The following is a 15,373-nucleotide window of genomic DNA, read 5'->3' as shown; positions in this document are numbered from 1 at the left end:
CAAAAATTTCTTGTCTCTTTCAGCTGTGAAGCTGACTAAGCCTTGAAAAATTGCGTCCCACCTGCTATTATAACTTGGGGTCAAAATCTTATAAATCATAAGAAAGAAAAGGCATGATTGGTGAAGTGTCTTATTCTTAAAATTAGAAATAAAGTGATTTGGAGAATTTCTAACCCCTACCTCATGGAACCTCCCATATCATAAGTGGCGATTCAGCTTTTGAGGATGGCCCTGGCGTCTTTGAGAACCCTGTAAATAACGCATCTGAGGAACTACAGTCATCTTAAAAGACAGTGTTAATTCTCATAGTCATCCACACCCATAACCAGACTTCAGGTCCAGCATGCAAAGAGAAAAAACATTAAGTCTAACTAATGAGGAGAAGGCTTATACATAAAACATATTGGAAGAATGTGCATGGAGAAGAGTCTTCGCGGGAAGAAGAATAATTTATGTCAAGCTAAATTAATACCATGGGTCTCACTTTCAGTGGATTTGCTTTAATAAACTCTCAAGCACCTGAATTTGTTTGCTCAGTTGAAATCTAAAATCAAGGGGCACTAATTTTAAATAAAATTGATTCCAAATGATTTGATTACAGAAATGTTGAAATAGATTTATTACATGTAACCTACTCATTCAACCCTTATCTCTACCTTCAGCAGACACCCAGAACACTCCCTTAACCATGTGCATTAGTTTCTAAGCATTCTCATAACTAAATGCCACACTTTGGGTGTCTGAGAACAACAGAAATGAGTTCATCTACAGATACGGAGCCCAAAAGTCCTCAGTCAATAGGATGGGTCATGCTCCCCTGAAGCCTTGAAGAGAATATCATCTCTCACCTCTTCCAGTTTCTGGAAGTCCTAGGCATCATATCTTGGCTTATACAACATCACTCTAATCTCTGCTGCGTCTCTCTCTCTCTTTCTCTCTCTCTCTGTGTGTGTGTGTGTGTGTGTAGGGTCTAAATTTCTGTAGTGCAAGAGTCCCTTGGAAGCCCTGGTTGTCCATAATTCTGGAATCAGAATTTGTTGGTTTTTCTTGTTCATGTATTTTTACATGAATAAATTCATTCAATTTATTTCATGGACAGAAGTAAATTGCTGGTAAATTTCAATGTTACATCTATATTGCTAACCACTCCCCTTGATTCTAGGGTTATATATTCAACAGTTTACCAATATATCTATATGAATAAACATAAAATTTACTTTATACATTTCCATATTAAGGACATTTAAAGAGTTTTTATAGTCTATTCTATCTGTCCATAAAATCTTGTTAAACCAAGATTATACCCCATCAGTAACTGTACATAACTCTCCTTTGTTCAGACCATATGTATATATGTCCCTGTATCATACATTATTAAAAATAAATAAATAAATAAATAAATAAATAAATAAATAAATAAATCCTCAGAACTTATATAAAAGCAGCTGCTTTCCTGGCTTGTTAATAGCCTGCTGTTTGGTCTTTTTGTTTACTCTTTTTCCTCTTTTCAATTTATTCCCTAGTTTGCATTTTCATATAGAGTCAATAAAATAATCTACACAATCTAACTCCATTGGATTTTGACCTCATGTCCAATTCTCCATGTTGTTCACATCACTGTAGCTTACTGGTAGCTTTGTAAATGCTTGAATACCTCAGGCAGCTCCACTCCCTCTACTCTCTTCTGGGACATCTATATCTGCAGAGCTGGTTCTCTCGTTTTCTCCATGTTCTGAATCAAATGCTATTGTCCATTGAAGCATTTTCTTGTGACAATATTTTAATGAATACTGCAAGAGCATATTCCATCCTTCTTTCTTGATTTGTACATTCTTCTCAGCACAAACTCCACATATTCAGTGCATACAATGTGTATGTGAGCTATGAATTTCTCTTAGCAAGTCCTTTTTGTTTAAATATCTGAAACTTGTATTCTATTATCTACCAGGAAGCATACTGTCTATTAGAAAGGGTTATGGTATGTGACCAACCATGACAGGGACATAGATGAGTGCAATCGGAGTGTGGTAGTCATGACCTCATTCAGCACATAATGAATTTAACTATGGATGAGTATCGTCATGCTTAAAATGCCATTAGGTTTCACAGCAGAAGGCAAAAGAAAGTTCTCAAAATATTCCAAAATGATCATTTCAATACTATCTTCAAGGATGATAACACTATTATAATGAATATATTATGTCTCATGGTTATCACTCAAGAGAAAATACTACTTGGACTTTAAAACTCTGATATACTTGTTTAAAATATTTTACATTGTCATATATAACATAGTTATTTCAAGCAAAAGGCAAAAATATGTCTCATGAAGAATGTCTTTAAATTTTACAATGAAGAATTATGGAATTAGTGGCTTTTGGCTGTATTATGTTAGTAAACAAAAAAATGATGACTACAGAGTATTTGTATTCAAAGATTTATACAACTGACTATGTTATCATAAAAATCTAAAGTAGTTCATTAGAAATTCACAGCCCCATTCTCTTTGCAGATATAAATTTTCATTTAATCTAAGAGAGTTTATCATTTTTACATGTTTTATGCCAAAGAAGAACACGATTGCTCTTCAGTGTGTAGAGCTAATATGCTGACACCTGAAGTTACAAATAATGCTTATGTTTTGCCTGTTCATTTTTCTTTGGATAAAAATATTGAGTCCAGGCCTAGGGATATTAGACTAAATCCCTTACAATCAGGAATGGACTATCCTAGAATGTAAGGTTCTCAGACTTCCAAAGCAGGACTCATTAACTTACCCATTAAGTTATACCTACTAGAAATATAACTCATTTGCCTGAGAGAAAAATAGATTGGCTGAAATCTAAGACAAACAGACTCTACTAGAAAAAAGGGATCATGTCTAGAAAACCTTTAACAGTTATCTTGCCCCGTTTTCACTGGCCTGGATGGTGATAACAAGCTGTCAAATCTGGACAGTGTGTCCTAACAAAAGACATCCTACCAACTTCCCTCTGCAAATAACTACCATTAAACAATCACTTTAATTATAGGTAAAGATGTATAAATATATATTAATAATATATAATTAGTTACTATAATCTTTATAAAAATTGGACAAAGTCATTGTTTGTTGGGACCCCCAATACATAAGGATAACATATGTGGGTGTCAGGAAATTAATAGGAGTTGAGAAAAGAGAAGCCTCCTGCATTCACGGAGAATAGCATTTGCTAGGACACATTGCAAACATCATCTCATAAAACCCTCAACACAAATCATAGAAACAAGAAATATCATGTCATTTTATAAATTAGATAAATGAGAATCTGGGCAAATACATTTTCAAGTGTATTTGAGCTCTTCAACCTTCAGCCACACAACAGTACTTCTTGTTAAAATATCAATTTACAGCTTAGGTGGTTTTCATCTCAAGAAGAGTGAAAGCTTTAGCTTAATTATCAGCATCTTACCCTGGCTCCATTGTCAAAAGAAAATGGGGAATCGCTGACTTAATTTGGAATAAACACTATTATCCTGTACTTCTTCCCAAAAAAAAGAAGAGGGCTTATTATTCTACTCCCTAAATAAGTCATTAGTAAATTCTCATTTTATGTTACCACAGACTTTAGATTTTTCTCTAATAATTGTGTAGATACCACTGACTTGGATTATATTTATTTTTGATTTATTTTTTCTCTCCTTACATTTGACTGTTACCACAAACAGAAATTTTATTTTGTGTATTTTGCCAATGGAATAAGAAGTATAAAGTGAAAAATGTATTCTGAGTATTAAGTTTTCAAATGCTTCACTATGGCTGAGGAACCCCTATTGCTACTCAGTGATAATTTGCTTAAAGCTTGTACAGCACTGAGCTTGATGGGGTCCCTACAGGTTGCTTGTTTCCCAGTAATTAAATATTAATATTTTAGCTCTGCTACAGTGACATATAGCCATGAACCTTTAAAATGGAAATATCCCTTCATATATGTTTCCAAAAAATTAAAACCATGTACATATAAGGATTTGAGTCTTGCATAAAAATCACTGGATATTGATAAACTTCTTTGACACTGAATTCTATTTATTTGCATGAATGCCCATTCCAGTTCTGCTACCCTAGCTCTCTAAGCAGACTTGTATTTTAATATAGGTACTGGCTCCATTACGTTAAAAGCTTCTATTTACTTGCATTTATTGTCTCCTGCTTTTGAACACAAGTCCCTTTGGAGTGAAGACTATTTTACATATCTTTGTGTCAGTAACATTTAGTCAAATATCTTGTAGTCACATTGTGAGCACTCAAAAACTATGTTACAATAATGATTTTTAGTGGATGAATGAATGATTATAATACTGAGAATTAGCATTTTGTATAAAAACTATGACCTAGAAAAGCGCAGTCATTGATGCTAAGCACAGGGGACATTAAACCACAACTATTATACTAGTGACATGAATGTACTGTGACTTTGGTTTCACTGCTGCTTTCCTTTTGTAACTCAATCTAACTGGACCCTTAAGCTGCCTTCATTCTTCTTGTAAAGTGGCACCAGGCAAGAGAAATTCTGGAAGTTTTACTCTTCAGCACTTATATCTTAGTAAAATGAATGTCCTGAATCCCCTCCCCTGGTTGCCTACTACAAAGGAGAATCCACTTCTTTTCAGCCTACTTAGTGCCCTGCACTAATCCCAAATCTATGCATTTAAAGGAAAGTCCTACTCACTCCACTCCTAAAGGACAGAGTAGGTTTTTAAGGGTTTGGGAGGATCCTGGACTGTTCTGATAGAGCACCTTCCCCAAGTCTGAGTGCTTCCTGGGCAGTGACTCAGCATCCAGGCAGGCCCAACCCCACTCCTGCAATCTGTCAAACAGCTGCCAGACAAGTTCTCCACGCAAAGGCAGACTAAGAATATATTATGCAAATGACATATTAAAATAATCTTATTTTTACTCTTGGCTTGAATTAGGGTTTCTTCTAATTGAGCATGTCTTACTTTTCTCTTTTTGTACTCAGATAAGATTTCTACTCTGTTTATCTCACATTAATTCTTACTACCTCTTTCCCTCAAGGGTTTCATTAGTTAGCCACTTTCTATAATTTGAATAATATTATATTTTAAATCCTAGAAAACAATTTTATCATATTTTCTGTTTCTTTCATATACAGAGAAACAAGTAGAGAGTTTGTTAAGAGAGTGGCGTCCCAGGGAGAAAATACAGTTCAGATCAATGAGCTCAGCAACACTTTTACATCTTGAAATTGAGTTTCCTGCAGAGTAGTTTTCCATCAGTTTTGTGCATCAGCATTAAGCTCCTGGAAATTTTCTGCAGTGTTTCAAACTCTGCTAAAGAAGTTTTATCATTTGGGGAACTAACTCACTCATTGATCATATTTGGAAAACAAATCAGGCCATGAACATTCAAGAAATTACCCAGCCCTAGCGGATTTGGCTCAGTGGATAAAGCATGGAACCCTGGAAAAAGCCCAGGGTTCTATTCTGCTCAAGGGCACATAACTAGGTTGCAGGCTCGGACCAAGCCTGGGGCCCTAGTCAGGACAAGTGCAGGAGGCAACTAATCTGTGTTTGTCTCACATTGATGTTTCTCTCTGTCTTTCCCTTTCTCTTCCACTCTCCTTAAAAATAAATGGAAATATATCCTTGGGTGAGAATTATTGATAACAAAACAAAACAAAAAAACAAAAAAAAGAAAGAAATTACTGGTTGGGGATAATTTCTGAGGGCTGAGCATGAACTTAAATTCATATCTAAAACAATTTATATCACTTTAAAATCGTCACATACTTTAAATATTTTGTATTTTATATATAATAGTTATTGTCTATCCTTTCTAATAAAAGAGAAACATGCAAAGTGACCATGTCTCCACTATGCCCAAAGCCATACCCACCATGCAATCAGGAATAAGTATGCAAATTAACCAAACAAATATGGTGGCAGCCAGGAAGCTGGAGCAAGTAGAAGGCTTGGGTTGCCTCAGCAATGGAGGAAGCCAAGCTTCCCGCCCACCCTGACCAGCCCTGGCCTCCACTCAAGGCTACAAAGTTTTAATTATAGAAGATAAATGAATACCAAAAATGGCATCAGCCATAGAGTTGGAGCCAGTCAGAAGCTTGAGTTGCTAGTGGTGATGGAGGAAGCCAAGCTTCCCTTCTGCCCTGGGCTTCCCTGTCCACTGCTCAAGGTTACAAAGTTTTAATTAGAGAATATAAATAAATCCCAGATACCAGGGCCTCCAATTGGGTTGCTGGAGGGGTATGGCCAACCTGCAAACCACTATAGGCCTCTTGTCCAGGCTGTTCCATGCCCCAAGGGAGTCCCCACTCTGATCTGGGACACCCTTCAGGGAAAACCAGTTGGCCCCCAGCCATGCACCAGGCCTCTATCCTATGTAATAAAATAGTAATATGCAAATTGGCCATCACTCCAACACACAAGATGGCTGCACCCCTGTGGTCAAACATGGTTGCCCCCATGTGGACACAAGATGGCCACCACAAGATGCCCATCAGGGAAGGGCAGTTGGGAGGGACCAGGCCTGCAAGGGAGGACAGTTTGGAGGTGATCAAACCTTCAGTGGAGGGCAGTTAGGAGTGACCAGGCTTTAAGAGGAGGGAGTTTAGGAGGGACTGGGTCTGCAGGGCAGTTGGAAGGGACCCAGGCCTACAGGGGAGAGCAGTTGGAGTGACCAGGCATGCAGGGGAAGGCAGTTAGGTGTTATCAGATCTGCAGGACAGGGAAGTTAGGGGCAATAAAGCTGGCAGGGGAGCAGTAAGACATTAGTCAGGCTGGCAGGTGAGTGGTTAGGGGATGATCAGGCTGGCAGGCATATGTGGTTAGGGACAATCAGGAAGACAGGCAGGCAAACAGTTGGAAGCCAGCAATCCTGGATTATGAGAGGAATGTCCAATTACCTGTTTAAATGGGCAGTCAGACATTCTTTGAGGGGTCCCAGATTGGAGAGGGTGCAGTCTGGGCTGAGGGACACACACCCCGTGAATGAATTTCATGCACCAGGCCTCTAGTTTTTTAATCAAAATCTTAGCTTTGAAATTATATTACATGCAAGTCACTGCACTAATTGCTTTATTTATTTGGCAAGGTATTGTGTGTGTGTGTGTGTGTGTGTGTGTGTGTGTGTGTTCATGTACACACATGTGAAATTTATCAACAAAGGCTCAATCCTGTAGTATTACTACATGGAATACGATTTAGTAATTCATAACAGAAGGAACCATGGAGACACTTTCATCATGGAAAATACAGGAGATGTGATGAAAAAGGTGATCATAATGGGATAATGGGGAAACTCTTCCTTCTACTCAATAAAGAAAAGAGAGACATGGAAAAGTGGGCAAGGGGTGGGGACCAAAAGACAAGAGAACGAGTAACTAACAAGGACTCTCAAGGAGGTAATAGAGGAAAGACAGATTCCAAATAGCCTACCATGAAAGATCTACATCCCCTGAGATCCAGAGCTAAAAGTGAGAAGACAGAGCCAATAGAAGGTCTCCTAATGCCAATAAAAAATCCGTGCATTGATCCTCTGATTGACTCAGTACAGTTTGGAAGAAACTATTGAAACCTAATACTAGTATAAACTGCATTCATTTTTATCTTATTCCACATATTTGCTTGCTAGTAAAATTGTTAAATAATAGACAGGGCTTCTCTCTCCTGAGATACCAGCATAAAAGCAATGCAAAAATCATCTCATTCCCCACTGCTGACAATATAAAGAACTGAGCTTTTCATTACACAGATGAGAAAATTGAAGCTGTTAATTAGAACAGGAAATTGAACTCAACTCTCTCTGGTCCAAAGACATGCCTTTCAAAAGTGATATTTTCTGTTTAAATTTTTGGCTAGCCATGTATTATCCTTCACTACACTGAGCTTTAGGAAAGCAGGAATCGTGCCTATGTATTAGCTTTATGGGACTAAAATGAATGGACACAGACTTAGAGGCTTTAAACAAGAGCATATTATTCTCCAGTAATTCTTGAGGCCAGAAGTAGAAAATCAAGGTGTCAGCAGGGCCCTGTTCCCCCCAGGAGAGTCCTTCCTTGGCTTTTCCAGCTCTTGCTGACAGGATGGACCTCGGTATGGGTGTGTGATTCCAGTTTCTACTTCTTTCTCCATTTTGCCTCGTCACCCCTCTGTCTGTCTTCTCTCTTCCTTCTGTGCAACTCTCCCCTTGTCTTTCCCTAATACAGTTACTCTGCTCTGCCAATCATGAATGACTTTACCTGGGGATACTTCCCTTAGTTACATCTTCAAAGACCTTTTCCAGATATGGTTCCACACATAGATTCTAGGAGTTAGAAAGTGGAGGTATCTATCTGGGGTGCCATCTTTCAGGCTGTGATGCACTCACTGGGTAGTATGGGCACAGATGGAAGGAGCCATTACAAACTCTCACATTGTCACTGAAAAATAGTAACACACTAGAGGCCTGCTGAACAAAATTTGTGCACTGGGGTGAGGGTCCTTCAGCTCGGCCTGCATCCTTTCTCAATCCAGGACCCCTTGTGGCAGTCGGACATCCCTCTAGCTATCCAGGACTGCTGGATCCTAACTGCTCTCCTTCCTGCCTGCCTGATGGCCCCTAAACACTTCTGCCTGACTGACTGATTGGATCTAAACACTCTGCCTGCCTGCCTGCCTGATCACCTCTAACCACTTGCATGCCTGCCGGATTATCCCTATCCTCTCTGCCTTCCTGCCCGATTGCCCCTAACCACCTCTACCTTAGCCCCCGCCATCACAGCCTAGTCCAGAAGGATGTCCAGAATGATATCTGGAAGGTCGTTTGGCAGTCCAGTCTAATTAGCATATTACTCTTTTATTATTATAGATGACAAATTCTTACTTCATCACATTGGTGTCAGATTAGTGGTTTGGTGTAGTTGTACTTTCAATGCCATGTATATTTTTACACCAATATGTATGAGTCATAGTGACTTGATATATTTATATTTTATATAGTTACTACGATGAAATGTTTCAGAATAACTACATGAAGATGGAGAAAACTGGTGGTTGTGGAGAATTGGTTTTTACTTAATTTAATGTTGAACATCCTGAAATTGTTTGCTTTGTAGGAACAATAAAACTTTTTATAATAATAAAAAGATGCTTATTATAATAGTGATTATAATTATTAATGATATTTATTAATGATAGATCATTATTAATGATAATCAGTATCATTAACAGCATAATTAGTTCTTTAATCTTTATGTGTGAAGGAACTCCACAAACATAGCGCCCAATACTTCACCACAGTAACATTGCCAGGTAGGCCTTTCTCAGTTTCCCTTATAATTAAGTTGGGAGGGATCATGTGACTTATTTCTGCCAATGAAATCTGAAACATAAGCTACTTTATAATGTAACCCTGAAAGCAGCCTTGCACTCACTACTGCTAGCCTTCTTCCTCACAATTCCAGTGACCTCACAATTATGGCTTCCTTATTGCATCACTACTTTATGGAAAGAGACATTATTGTTAGATTTCTAGAAGAACCAAGGTTGGTGTTTTGTATTCCTCTGTTGGTGGCATGCATGACAGATACATTTTTTGTTGTTGTTGTAAGCTATTAAGATATTGGGATTTCTTTATTACTGTATAGAATCCCACCTATGTTGATTAAAAAAAAAAAAAAACTTCAATAGAAAACTGCTTGAAAGTATACAGGAGTAACTCACAATAAACCACTGATCCAAAGTAGGTCTAGCCTATATTAACATCTCTCATTCCCATTTAGAAAGCTTTATAATTTGTATTTTTAATTGATTCCTTGTCCATGGAGATTAAAATCCATAAGGGCTTGATGCATTCTCATCTTGTTTACCAGTGTATTCTCAACACTTTAAAAAATATTTATTAAAGCCACCATATGCCTTCATCATGTAAGGAAAAAAAAGATTTGAATACCAGTTTGCAGGGGTAATAAAACATACCTCTGGGAAGAACTATAGATTAACCACATTGAATTTTAAAATGCAGAAGGGCTGCAAAGTGCTGAATCTTTAATCAAAATATGCTTCTTGCAAAGGTTTGCTCTTATTAACACCAATGGGGAAATAAAATATTAACTCCTGCCAGAGAAGTGAATTATTGTGATCACAATTCAAAGGAAATGAAAACCAGGCAATACCAGTTGCACGAGCATAGGAAAAATTACTCGGGTGAAATTCCAAGAATATCTGGAGGCATACAGGCATTTGGATCCCTAAAAGAAACGTGTGATGCAAATATTAACTGTTAGGGCCTGCCGTGGATATGGACCATGCAGAACAATAGTTTTCACATGTGATTTAGTCCTATTAATTATGACATAAAATAAAACCTTCTCCTTTTTTCTCCTCTGGCAAATGAACTTTTATCCCACTTTTTACATAGTCTTTCAATCAATGCTCATTATTGAGTTTTTTCAGTGCACAGTAAGTTCGTTTCTCTTTTCACTATAATGTCACATAAAATTACAAAATTACCAATATTGATAATCCTTCAATATTTTAAATTTATCATTAGAAAGGGTTCTCAATAGAAAGGGTTATGGTATGCTTTGGAAAGCTACTCAAGACCTAAATTCAATATATATATATATATATATATATATATATATATATATATATATATATATATATCAGCCAAGATACGGAAATGTGGGCATCAATATATTTTCAAATTCCCTTCAAAAATAGATGTATCCTGTGATCCTCAATATCTGCCTCTGGGTCCCAAAGTAAAAGTTTCAATAGTTATCAAGATAATAACATCTACAGAAAATATATAACGTACAAAAAGGTACACATCAAAATTATTTTTATTGGATTTAATCTGTATATTTTAAGTCTATCAGTCTCCAAATTCTATAATGAAACTGCCATGCATCCAATTGCTCAGAAAAGAACTGCAGTCACTCTGGATTACTTTCATTCTTCATCCACATATGCAATGCACCGATAATCACAGTTGCCTTTGTTTACAAAATACACCCCTAAGCACTTCTCAACATATACACTTTTCCCCACGATTCAACACCAACATGAATTTTCATTTCTCTAATAAAAAATACTGCTAATTGATCTCCCCTCTTCTCCAATCACATTACAATCCACTCTCCACATACCAGAATAGGCAGCATGTTCTTCAAAATAAAACCTTAAAAGCACATAAGATCATTTCTCTCCTATGTTAAAATATTTCAATAAATGGTTTCCAAAGTTATAATAAAATTCATATTTTTATAATGACTCTACAGGACTCAACATAATATATTGCCTGCTTGTCTCTCCAGCCTCATTTATCATTATTCTTCCCATTTCAATCAAGATATTCCCACAAGCTTGTGTTTTCCTTGTTCCAGAATGACAGCCCCTCTGCAGCCTTCATCCCTTCAGCAAGGGCTGGTCCCTGGGGTTCTGCATGGTTCCAGGATTATGGGTAGCTGCTCTCAAAGGCCATGTCTTCACCAGAGTTTCAGCTGATTGCCATAACTAAAGGAGCAGTCACGTGACCCTTCATAGGGATTCATATGAAAGCTATTCTTGCAAACTGAAAGGATGATATTTTTGTTTTTATTTTTACTATGTCTTTTCTCCTCCATGGGGACTTGCATAGTTTATCACTGTATTTCTCAAGTGTAAAACAACCTGCGAGTTGTCAACATTTAACAGCTGTCTATTGAATGAATGAATTTGCTAATGAAAGTATCTTAAATGCTAATGAACTTCTGTATGATTAGTAAACACATAAGTTGACATTATTATTCTTGTGAAAATTGATTCAAACAAATAGGCAGATTTTGTGCCAATCCAGGCAGATCTCTACTGTCTACTCACATGGGTGAGCTCAGTATTCAGGAGACAGACTAAATGGATAATCAGTATGTGTAGAATTGCCTTAACTTGGATTTAGTCTTAGAACACATTGTTTTTGTCTTGTAATTTATTGTGCTTTATTATCCTATTTTATGTCTTCTTCACAAGTTAAAACTATGTCACAAAACTATGTCAAAACCAATGATGACATGTTACTAATAACCATAGCCTCTACCTCTTTATTTTTTTTATTTTAACAAACAGACTTCTTGTTTTTTAAAATATATTTTTATTGACTTCAGAGAGGAAGGGAAAGGTAGAAAGAGATAGAAACATCAGTAGTGAGAGAGCATCATTGATCTGCTGCCTCCTGCATGCCCCACACTGGGGATCGAGCCCTCATGCCCTGAGAGAGAATCAAACAGTGGCATCCTGGTTCATAGGTCAATGCTCAACCACTGAGCCACACCAGCCAGAAATCAGAAATAAACAATTGATATAAATGGGTCACATCTTAAAAGTTGAAAGGAAAGGGTATTAATGTTTCCTTGAGGCACACTCATTTCCTGAATGGGAGGCTAAGGAAGCAGGGGCTCCCCATCTGTGCTGCTTCACAGTTCCGAGCAACAATAAGAAAACATATAAAAGGGAATGCAATGTGTCTGTCAATCACATGAGAATTTATCTTCATAACAGAAAACAATAAAAGCTCCCCATGACACACTCAGAGAAATCCAACACTATCATTTGTGTCTCTACTGTCTACTAACAAGGATGAGCATTAATATCTGACCTTGAAGTATAGAGTTTGCCATTTTAATTTCCTCCTTTGGAAACTCTACTGATTGTTAGGCATCAGAAACGACAATGACTTTAATCAGTCAGACATATACTCTGAAAAAAATCCACTATTCATACAGAAAGGGAAGAAAAATAAATAAGGAGGGGAAGAGGACAAAGAAACAGAGCATAAATTCAAAGGAAGAAGTAGAAATCCAAAGAAAAAAGTAGGCTATGATGAATCAGGGTTAGTCTTGTGATAACTGAAATTAGATCATTAAATATATAAGCACATTCTCATCTTCAAATTAATGATTATTTGAAGATGTGGATTCAAAGAGCTACATAAATATCATTCAGTATTACTCACTCAGCAATTTACTAAACACTCTGATGTTCATTCTTCTAGATTCTGGGACACCCAGGTGAACAGACTTGGGATAAGTCCCTGTTTGGATAGAACTTATACTCTAAGGGATGAGACAGATAAAAACAAACAGAATAATCCCTGGTAATAAACCTTCAGATAAAATAGTATATACAAGCTGGCACAGTTTATAATAATAGTTATTTCTGTAGTTTGGCTGAGTACTGCTTTTGTTAATCAATAATCTTATCGGTTTTAATACTTCAAGCAAACATAATGGTGATAATAATAATATATGAACAACCTGAACAAATTATCATGAGCAGCAATATGACAGATATTCAACCAAACAGTCTATGAAACTTGATCCTAAACTATGGCCATAAAATACAGCTTCTATTTTATTTTATATTTTTTGTGCGTGTGTATACACATTTAGTTTTATTGTAACAAAGCAACTTGTACACTTTTAACATTCACAACTGAGCATCATCTTTCCTTTCCAGTGAAACAAAAAGAAATTTAAAAATAAACAAGAACAAAAATTATGATAGCGAAATGTCAATTCTGAATAAGATTCTAGAGGTTCTGCTGATTCTTCCATCCAATGGCAGGGCTCACTCATCATTAGGAGAGACTCTTATTTTAAGAGTTTCATTTTAAACGGCAAGAATGTCCGTTAAACATCACAATTAAACTCGCCAAAGGAGGAGCCATGTTGTCAAAATGCTCACTTAACCCCACAAACATCTCAAATCTATCCTTTGCTGATCTTCTATACCCCCTTTTTGAGTTTTTTCTTTTTCTTTTTGAAACAAGAGAAAGTAGACAGATACATGTTGGTAAATTCTAACTGTCCATATTCACATAGAGACAGTATAATCACTGAGCCCAATATACAGACAAAGGAGGAAAAAGCTATGCACTCCCACACAGAGGCCTAGCAACCCCCAACTTCCAGCTAAGGGGGCAGGCTTTTCTTCTCCCCACAGAACACGGTGGCATTGACTCCATAAAGTTTTTCTTGAGAAAGGAAGGGATAAAAATGAATTTGGAACAGAAAGATTCCGTCAAGGTACACCCCCCGCCCCCAATAAGGTGAGAAAATGATGTAAAGGAGAGACCTCAAAAACAGGGCGACTGAGTACAAGTGGGGGGAAAGACTACAACTTGCTTCCAAAGACTGGGGAACATTTAAAAAGATTGGAGTCTATCAGTGTTCATTAGTCATCTCCTTCATCTTCCTCTCCTTCTTCCCCCTCATCATCATGCTCATCTTCTTCACCTCTCTCTTCATCCCTTTCTTCGTCAATATCTTTCAACTTTTCCTCCTCTTCTTCTCCTTCTCCTTCTCCTTCCCCTTCTCCTTCTCCTTCTCCTTCTTCTTTTTCTGCTTTTGCTTCTTCTTTTTCTTCTCTTTCCCCTTCATCATCCATGTCAGGAACCAAGTAGTATATAATGGATTTGGCCAAATCTCATCTTTAATGACCTCCTAAATCATCTGCACCTGCATCAGAATGGTCAGTAAGCCAGGAAAAGAAACTCTCTGATTCCTCATACTCTCTTCCTGCTGCTTTTGTTTTGTTTTGTTTTTGTTTGTTGGTTTGTTTGTTTTTCTTGAACATTTCCTCAAATCCTTTCCAGATTTCTATTTGATTTTAATAGACTTTGACGATAGCACCATTCTCATTCCTATGAAATTCTTTAGAGAGAACTTTAGTTTCCAAGTAAGGGTTTTCATCAAAATAAAAATGTACTCTGTTACTTGACTTAATTTCTTAAAATTCTGTTCTTTCAACTCTTGTCAAATAATGCAGTGCCTCTTTGTCCTCCGCCCAAAGCAATGCAAACACTTGTGGATGATTGACAAATGTCTTTACCCAAAAATGTGGGATTTTGGCCATCAACTCTGACCTCTTCTGAAAAAATGACTGGTGGAGTTAGTTATACTTCTGTTCTACTTTCAAAATCTCCTCACTGGTTTGTTCATTAAGTCTGTTTATTACATTTTGTTCTTCATCAATATGTTCAATTGCTTCTCGCTGTTCTTTTCCTCCTTTGGCAAGTCCGAGGGATTAACTTCCTGACTAGAGGATAGGAGGCAATTTTGGTTTCTCCACTTAAGGTGGGAGCCAAAGCTGGCCTTAAGGGCTATGCTGTGAGAGCGAGAAGGCACTCTGAGAACTGATGTCTTCTGTATTCTCACCACAATACAACTAAGTTAGAAAGTAGCACTCACCCTGAAACCTGAAAAAATTCTCATGTTTTATAAATTAGTAAATATACTATTAACCCACAGATTAAATAAGCAATTATAATAGAAATACAAAACTATTTAAAATAAAATAATACTACTCATATTTCCTATCAAAATATAATGGGATTAAA

The 15,373-nt window shown here is 37.0% G+C and overlaps 1 pseudogene across 1 annotated transcript; it reads right to left on the bottom strand.

The window, feature by feature from the left end:
- Positions 1-14,208: 14,208 nt before the first annotated feature.
- On the bottom strand, positions 14,209-15,057 carry LOC311611783 (protein SET-like; annotated as a pseudogene). Its single transcript has one exon. The product of its transcript is annotated as a protein SET-like (transcript).
- Positions 15,058-15,373: the final 316 nt, after the last annotated feature.

The sequence above is a fragment of the Pipistrellus hanaki genome (genome assembly GCF_964339955.1).
Source record: "Pipistrellus hanaki genome assembly, chromosome: 17".
In the NCBI taxonomy this organism is placed as follows: domain Eukaryota; kingdom Metazoa; phylum Chordata; class Mammalia; order Chiroptera; family Vespertilionidae; genus Pipistrellus; species Pipistrellus hanaki.
This window is presented reverse-complemented; position numbering and strand designations above follow the sequence as displayed.